The following is an 8358-nucleotide window of genomic DNA, read 5'->3' as shown; positions in this document are numbered from 1 at the left end:
CCCCGGATCACAACCTGAGCCAAAGGTAGACGTTCAACCACTGAGCCACCCAGGTGCCCCACGGATAGACATTTTTGCATGAGTTAGTTAATTTTGTTTTTTCTTTCCCAAGCTGCAAGGCAGTGCTTTTCTCTGTAGTCATGTGGAGAATTGCCTTCATGCTCTACAGTCACAAAATAATTATGAATTTAAAAAATACCTCTTGCATTTTGGAGGCCTACCATATCGAACTTGGGTTGTGCTCTTTTGATCTTGTATTACTGGTAAATATAGGCAGCAGTAAGAGAAAGAGGGAATTCACCTGGATTTAGAAACATTTGAGAAATGTTTGAGAAAGCCACAGGGTAAGCAAGTGGAAGTGTGTAGTGCAGTGGTTCTCAAACGTCAGCTGCATCTGAATCGCCTGGAGGGCTTGTCTACAGCCCCAGATTTGAGTTTTTAACTTTGGATTCGGTAGGTCTGGGGTGGGGCGTGAGAATCTGCATCTCTAACAAGTCATCAGGCAATGCTGCTGCTGCTGGTCTGGAGCTTTGTGTTTTGAGAACCAGTGGTCTGGAGGCATTTGGAGACATCAGACTGGAGCAAGAGTGGGGAAGGGACAGAGCTGGAGGTCAGCTGGGTGCCCTGTGCATACAGGAGCTTGGTGGGGCCTAGGAAGTGGATACCATCTGAGGGAGGCAGACATAAGTGCTGGGAACTGAAATGTAGGGATGGGGTAGGGGCTGGATGCTGGAGGAAGAAAAGCCTCTGGGATATGGGAAGAAGGGGCAGAAGGCTATGAGGAGACCCAGGCCAGCGGGAGCCCATGAACTCTATGTAAACAGGGGAGTGAGGGCATGTGTGGGGCATTGGTTGCAGAGGTGGGAGGGATCGGGCTGTAACCGGCTAGTGGGCTAGTGGGCTAGTGGGTGCTGTAGCACTACAGTCCTGACCTTTCTATGCCTTTTGGGAAGCCCAACATTACTGGGGTGTGGGATATGCTGCTTGGGGACTGCAGGGTCCAGTGTGAACTTTTCTCATAAGACCAGGGGCCCCTTTAGTCCTTCAGCCATAGCCCTGAAGTCATGACTGACCACTCGCCCTCTTCTTGTCTGTCACTACCAGTCGGACTCAGCCTAGAACCAAGGTGAGCTATGTCAACCAGAGGCAAGACTCGTTTATGCAGGCAGTGATCTTGAATTTTATTTTTCCTCCCTTCATGTATTTGCTGCTCAGCTTAATAGCTTTAGGATCTGTGCTACCACGTGTCGAGTCTCCTTAGTGTGACTTGGTATAAGCCGATTCAGAGCGTGGGTGCTGACAGTCCATGTCATGAAGGTCAGCTTTGCTGCAGAAGAGAAACCCAAGAAGGACGTGGTGACCCAGGGCTATTTACTCTTCTCAAGCTGAGCTGTGTTCCACCTTTTCTGCTGGTTTCTTGCAGTCCAGACAAACATCCCCTTTTATTTTATATTTTATTTTAAAGGAATCTTCATTGTATCTGAGGATGCAGAGCATTTCTCTTTTGAGTTTTGGAAGAAGGCCAAATCCTGCCCAGGGGGTTCTGTGTTATCATTTGCCAGTACCTGTCATTGGCAGAAGAGAGGATGTACTGTCAGTGGCTATGAACTAGCTGGTCGGCCAGGAGCTGAGTTAGCCCCTGACTATTTGACACTCATCTATTTGTCCCAGATCCCACTCATCCAGTTGCACATCTTTATGTTCCTGCCTGGTTCCTGTGGGCTCTGGGTGTGTGAGTCCTGTCTTTCACAGACAGGATTGGACAGGAAGCATTTTACAACTTGGCTCCTTTGCAGAGATGGTGTCTTGGAGTCCCCAGGACCACCCCCAGTTTCAGTGATTTGTAAGAGGACTCACAAGGCTTAGTACATGTACTGTGATGCATCCATTACAGTAATGGACACAGAGCAAAATTGGCAAAGGGAAAAGGCACACGGAACAAAGTCTAGGTTTGGCTACGTCAGCATTCCCTGTAGAGCATGTACCAGAAGTTCAGGTTCCCAGAAGGGAAGCTGGTATTAGGGTAAATTACATTGTTTGTGCAAACAGTTTAGGGGCAGTGAGCCACTCTTATCAGCTCTAGGAGTGGTGGGAATTTTCTCCAAATCAAGTTTTCAGACTCCAGCCAAGGGCCAATCTTACAAGCATCTTTTCAAAGTGTGTTAAAACTATTTTGCATACTGATGGGGATGAGGGTGCAAGGTGAGGATGGTGCTAGGAGCCCTGCACTTGAGGAAGGGGTCTGTCCATGCAGCTTGGGTCCAGTGCCACGGGAGCTTTGCTCTGTCTGACCAAATTACAGGAGGGTGGAAATGAACTTGGGGTTTGTACTCAGATCTTTATTTTATTTTTAAAAGATTTTATTCATTCATTCACGAGAAACACAGGCCAAGGGAGAAGCAGGCTCCTTGCAAGGAGCCTGATGCGGGACTCAATCCTGGATCCTGGGATCATGACCTGAGCCAAAGGCAGACGCTCAACCGCTGAGCCACCCAGGCATCCCAGATTTTGATTTTAGGATGACAGCTAGGATTCCTTCGCCGCAGGGACAAAGAAGGGTGGCAGTACACATTAAAAAAGAAAGCCCTGTTCATTCATTCTTTTCATTATAACTTAAAAAAAAATGTCCTGGGGTGCCTGGGTGGCTCAGTCAGGTGAGCATCCAACTCTTGATTTTGTCTGGGGTTGTGGTCTCAGGGTCCTAAGAGCAAGCTCCTCACTCAGCAGGGAGTCTGCTTGGGATTCTCCCCTCCGCCCCTCTGCCCCCAATTTTCTCTCTAAAATAAATAAATAGGGCAGCCTGGGTGGCTCAGTGCTTTATTTTTTATTTTATTTTTTTTATTTTTTGGCTCAGTGCTTTAGCGCCACTTCAGCCCAGGGCCTGATCCTGGAGATGCAGGATTGAGTCCTGCGTCCAGCTCCCTGCATGGAGCCTGCTTCTCCCTCTTCCTGTGCCTCTGCCTCTCTCTCTCTCTCTCCCTCTGTGTCTCTCATGAATAAATAAATAAAATCTTAATAAGTAAATAAATAAATAAAATCTTAAAAAAGAAGTAATCTCTACTCCCAATGTGGGGTTCAACTCATGACTTTGAGATCAAGAGTTGCTCTCCCATGCACTTATTTATTAACACAGGCTCTTTTTTTTTTTTTTTTTTTTTTAAACACATGCTCTTGATCCCCGTACTCTACCAGGCAATGTGCCAGGTGCTAGGGATAGAATGGTGAGCAGAGTAGAGTCTGCTCTCGTGAGACCCACCTTCTAGAGGGAGACAAATAAGTGGCAATTACATTTCATTATGGTGGTGACATACCAAGGGCCCCAAGGCACCTACCCAGGCTTAGTGGGTGTCAGAAGACATGAATTTTATAATCAGACCAACCTGGGTAGGAATCACGCCTCCACTACTTATTACCTGCATGGCCAGGGGCAAATTGCTTAGTCACATGGTGCCTGTGTGTCATCTGAAAACAGGGAGACTTTATAACCACTTCTTAAGCTGGTGTGAAAATCGAACAAGGTAATGCATGTAGAATGCTTATCTCAGTGACTGGAACGGTGGATGTGTTTGCTACATCCTGGTTTAGTGACATCTGGGCAGGGGGAGGACTGTGTTAGCCAGAAGGAAGAGCATCTGCCATACGCTTGTTGGTGTGGACTCTACTGCCTGCCTCCCTCCAGTCCTGGGCTCCAAGGTGCTCACTCTGCTGCTCTGACAATACTCTTCGCTGTTATGAACTCTGTAGAACCTAAGTCGATAAGTATTTGCTGAGGAAAGAATGATTCTGGCTAGTACTTGGATGGCACTTCATCTGGTCCAGGTCCTAAGAGTTTTGCATATGTTTGTAAAATTTAATTCTCACCCAATCTTAACAGGTGTGTGCTATTATTATTCTCTTTTACAGATGAGGAGACTGAGGCCCAGAGAGTTTAAAAGACTTGCCAAGGCCACTCAGCTAATCAAGCCTGAAGCTGTGATTCAAACACAGGCAGTCTGGTTCTAGAGTGCAGGGTCTTAATCATTATACCTTGCTGCCCTCTTAATGAGGAAGTAAAACCTAACAGTATTGGGTATCTGTCATGTGCTGGTTCCTGAGCAAGGAGAGGTACAAGAGATACAAAGATAGAGTAGGATATCGTACCTACCTTCTGGCCCATCATAGAATGCTCAGGGAGACCGGTCTGTAAAAACATAATTTTTTGAAGCCAATTAAAATGTATTGAGCCCTTGGGATGCCTGGGTGGCTCAGTGGTTGAGCGTCCCTTTGGCTCAGAGCATAATCCCAGGGTCCTGGGATTGAGTCCTGCATTGGGCTTCCTGCTTGGAGCCTGCTTTCTCCCTCTGCCTGTGTCTGCCTCTTTCTCTGTGTGTCTCTCATGAATAAACTAAAAAAAAAAAAAAAAAAGCAAAATATAGGAAAATTTTAAATGAAATGATTTTGAATTTTTAAAAAGATTTTATTTATTTTTTCATGAGAGACAGAGAGAGAGACAGACAGAGACAGGCGCAAGGAGCCTGACATGGTACTTGATCCCAGGTCTCCAGGACCACGCCCTAGGCCTTGGGTGGTGCCAAACCACTGAGCCACCCGGGCTGCCCATGATTTAGGAATCTTGTGGAGTTTCAGGATCCTGACTATTAGGGGGCACATGGAAGCTCAGTGACCCCAGGAGGTCTTCTGTTTTCTGGTTGAGATGTCTAGGGGAAAACCCAACTCATGAAGAGGAGGATTAGAAGGACAGTGGAGCCAGCATGGTGGTGGTGGTGATGGTGGTGGAGCTACCGGAAAAGGAGAAGGAGAAGGAAGAGGGTGTTTTCTTTCTACAAACCTCACATTGGGATCCCCTGGAAACAGCAGATTGGGAAAGAGGAAGGAGAGAGAAGAGGAAAGCCTGTAGCCAGGAGGAGGGTGTGAGGGGAGGGTGAGACCCTCCTGTCTCAGAGGAAGCAGCACCAGGGATCCAGGGACCACGGGGCAGATGCTCCATCCAGATCATTGGATGCAGGAGGATCCAGTCTAGAAGGCACTAGAACAGAGTAGGGACAAGTCAGACCTGGCCTAGAGTACTGACCCTGCGACTTGGGGGCTCTGTGATCTAGGGCAGTCTTCTCAACCCTAAGCCTTAGTTTCCTCCTTGTAAAAGGGGGACGGTAACGCTGCCTTCTCACTGTATTGGTGTGGCTGGAGTTTTGTTGCCCTTTCGGATATTCTTTGTCTCAGGTCTGCAGCTTCCGTCCTGAATGGGTGAGTTTTTGTCCAGCCTCCCTTATTCTCAACCGAGGATCACGAGCTCTTTTCCCAAGGGACAGAATCTGGTTCGGAGAAGAAAGGGTCCCTCCAGCTTCTCAAGGTCTTTGAATCTCTTTCTGTAGAGTTCCAGCTCTTTGTATTCACCGCTCATCTTGTTATTTGCTTCAGACCTTTCCTCCTCTGGCTCTGCCTCCATGGGTAATAAACCCATTAAGCCCCATTTCTTTTTTCACAACAGTGCCCCATCATTTCATTTCCTCTCCTGGAGGATCTGGACCACACTTAAAATTCAGGCTTGCTCAATCTGGCTTTGTTGGGATGACCTGTCAAGTGTGCTTTGCTGTTCTCTTCTTCCACAACGTGGGTGTAGATTGATTTTTCTATCCATCCTGGGTGGTGAGATACATGCTTGATTTTAGAATGAGTCAGTTTCCTCCTCGATCTTCATGCCTTGTTGTGAACAAAGACTACATCCCCTGATTCCACCTTACTACCCTGTTCTCTTCCTGCAAGAGAAGCTGATCTCTAATGAGTGAGTTCCGGCAGACCCTTGCACTGACCCCACACACAGGCAGAGTGCTGTCTGCACATCACTGGTCTTTCTCAGTTGTACATAATACTTTTTTTTTTTAAGATTTTATTTATTTATTCACGAGAAACACACACACAGAGAGAGAGAGAGAGAGAGAGAGAGGCAGAGACACAGGCAGAGGGAGAAGCAGGCTCCATGCAGGGAACCTGATGGGGGATTTGATCCTGGGAACCCCCGGATCACACCCTAGCTGAAGGCAGATGCTCAGCCACTGAGCCACCCAGGTGTCCCTGTACAGAATACTTTTAAGTGCATTCTTCTTGAATCCTTGTTTTAATGGATTCAGCTTCTGCTACCAGAGACCAGCTCATTCTCACAGTATCAGGCATTGGCTCATCTTGAACATGGAGGATTTTTTAACTAGTTGATTTGCTATGAGGCCTATGCTGGACCAAATCCCAGGCTGGACATGTCCAGGCCATCAGGTACTTCTAGGTTTCTGTCTTTTTCCATCACAGGGCAAAACTTCATGAGAGTTTTACATTTTTGTCACTTCAGGCAGTGTTATGAGTTGAATTGTATTCCCCCAATACCCCCTAAAATTCATCTGTTGGGATGGATTTCTGTTCTTCTGGATGAAGTACTGTTCTAGTACTTCAGAATGTGGCCTATTTGGAGATAGGGTTTTTACAGAGGTAATCAAGTTAAAATTAGATCATTAGGGTGGGCCCTAATCCAATATGACTAGTGTTCTTATAAGAAGAAGTTTGGACACAGACACATACAGAGGGAAATTGATGTTAAGACACAGGATGGAGAGGGCCATCTATAAGCCAAGGAGAGAGCCCTGCTTATGGCCCTCAGAAGGAACCAGCCCTGCCAACACCTTGTTCTTGCATTTCCAGACTTCAGAACTATGAGATAATTAAGTTGCAGGTTTTCTGTTAGTTAAGTTCCCTAGTCTGCAGTACGTTGTTAAGGCAGCCCTAGCAAACGAATTCAGACAGAATAAGAAAAGCTGCCTGAAACCAGGTGAACTGTTAATACAGCAGCTGTCATGGCTCACGCCGCCTCCTCCCACTGATATCCCAGGAGGAGCGAGACTGGGGCTCACATAATCAGGTTCTTCTGATTAAACTCCACAGTCTCTTCTGGGTTCACCAGAATTATAGTTTCAGGGCTGAATGAGGCTCCACACCATGGGGCTCCACTCTGAGGCTCTGTGTCCAGCTCAGCCACAATACTGATCCCTGAGCAGGGCTCTGCCTGGAATCAAACCTGTTTCTGACAACCAGGCAGGCCATTACTGCAGAGGGTTGGGTCAGGCCTGGATCCATGTGGAAGTCGACACCCTCAACTGCCAGGACTCCTTTCCTTTAATTAACTCTTTCCATGGCCCAGAGGACCCACCCTATCCTCTGGAAGTGCTTGAACACATAATTTAAACTCACTGTGTTTCCAGTTTTGAAGATTGAAGCAGAAAGTATTTGAGAGGGCAGAAGAAGGAGTAACCTAGCCCAGTCTGGGGGATGTGGGGGTAGCGGGGTTCAACCAAAGAGAGCTTTCTGGAAAAAAATGAAGCTGTAACTAGTTATCAAGGAAAAGAAAACACATTTACATGGTATATGCTCTATGCTGCACATGTGCTAAATACTTTCCACATAATAACTGATTTAGTATTATGAGATCAGTTCTATTATTAACCCCATTTACAGATGAAAAAAAGTGAGACAAAGAGACATTAAGTGACTTGACCAGGATAAGAGCTCATTAGAGGTAGAGCTGGATTTCAGTCCTGGGCAGTGTGGTACCCCCGTTCAGGCTAGGGAACAGAGGGGTGTGTCAGCAGGGGGACTGTGTGTGAACTACGCTTCCTAGCTGCTGGCAGCTGACTGTTATAGCTCAACACTTCAGAGCTGGTGTCCCTAACAGGTTCCAGAGACTTTGTACCTTTCTTGAAATTGCAGAGCAGAAGTGACTAATATCCTCCTAATCCAACTAATGGCCCAGCCCTTCTCGACTGAAGCCAGCTCCCATCAGTGTTTTAAATTCTGTGCATTACCTCCTGGCTCTTCTGTGCCCAAGCAAGAGAAGTGCTAGAGTCCTACAGCTCTAGGTTCAGAGTACACATGTAGCACGAACACAGTTTCTTCCAAAAGCAACAGGGAGCCGATTTCCCTGCACATGAGGGGTGGAAAGTTTTTTATTTCTTAGGAATGAGGAATCCATGAATTATGATGTATGCATATAATTTGGGAGGAACAATTAAGTGATATTAATGTTGGCTATTAATTATTCAGTAGCAGAGGTTAAAAATCTGGGAACTATTTTAAGGGAGAACCCCTGTGGTTGGTGGATACCACCTGAGCAGGGCCTGCAAGACCCAGTGTTCTCTTTTTCAGGGTTTCCATCACTCACGCCAGCCCCTGGGTCCTTGTTCCCTTCAGCCACCCTGTTTTTTTCAGTTTCTGTTTTTTCCTACAAAGCTATTCAACCTTGGGCTTTTCTGCTTCTTCAACTGTGTGCTGAAGGAAGTTGTGGGTGTATGGGCAGGTCAGAAGTTTGTAAGCCTATAG

At 46.7% G+C, this 8358-nt stretch overlaps 1 protein-coding gene and 1 long non-coding RNA gene across 3 annotated transcripts in view; one reads left to right on the top strand and one right to left on the bottom strand.

Moving 5' to 3' along the window:
• The window catches only part of TJP2 (tight junction protein 2), a 123747-nt gene that overhangs the window by 7237 nt on the left and 108152 nt on the right, over window positions 1–8358 (top strand). The window lies entirely within an intron of this gene.
• LOC140640087 (uncharacterized) overlaps window positions 927–8358 on the bottom strand; it is a 38927-nt gene continuing 31495 nt past the window's right edge. The window contains exon 4 of the long non-coding RNA XR_012036741.1: window positions 927–1565. This is a non-coding gene — a long non-coding RNA (uncharacterized lncRNA). The remainder of the gene's footprint in view (window positions 1566–8358) is intronic.

This window comes from Canis lupus, chromosome 1 (genome assembly GCF_048164855.1).
Source record: "Canis lupus baileyi chromosome 1, mCanLup2.hap1, whole genome shotgun sequence".
Lineage (NCBI taxonomy): Eukaryota > Metazoa > Chordata > Mammalia > Carnivora > Canidae > Canis > Canis lupus.
Note: the sequence above shows the minus strand (reverse complement) of the source record. Positions and strands in the feature narration are given on the sequence as shown.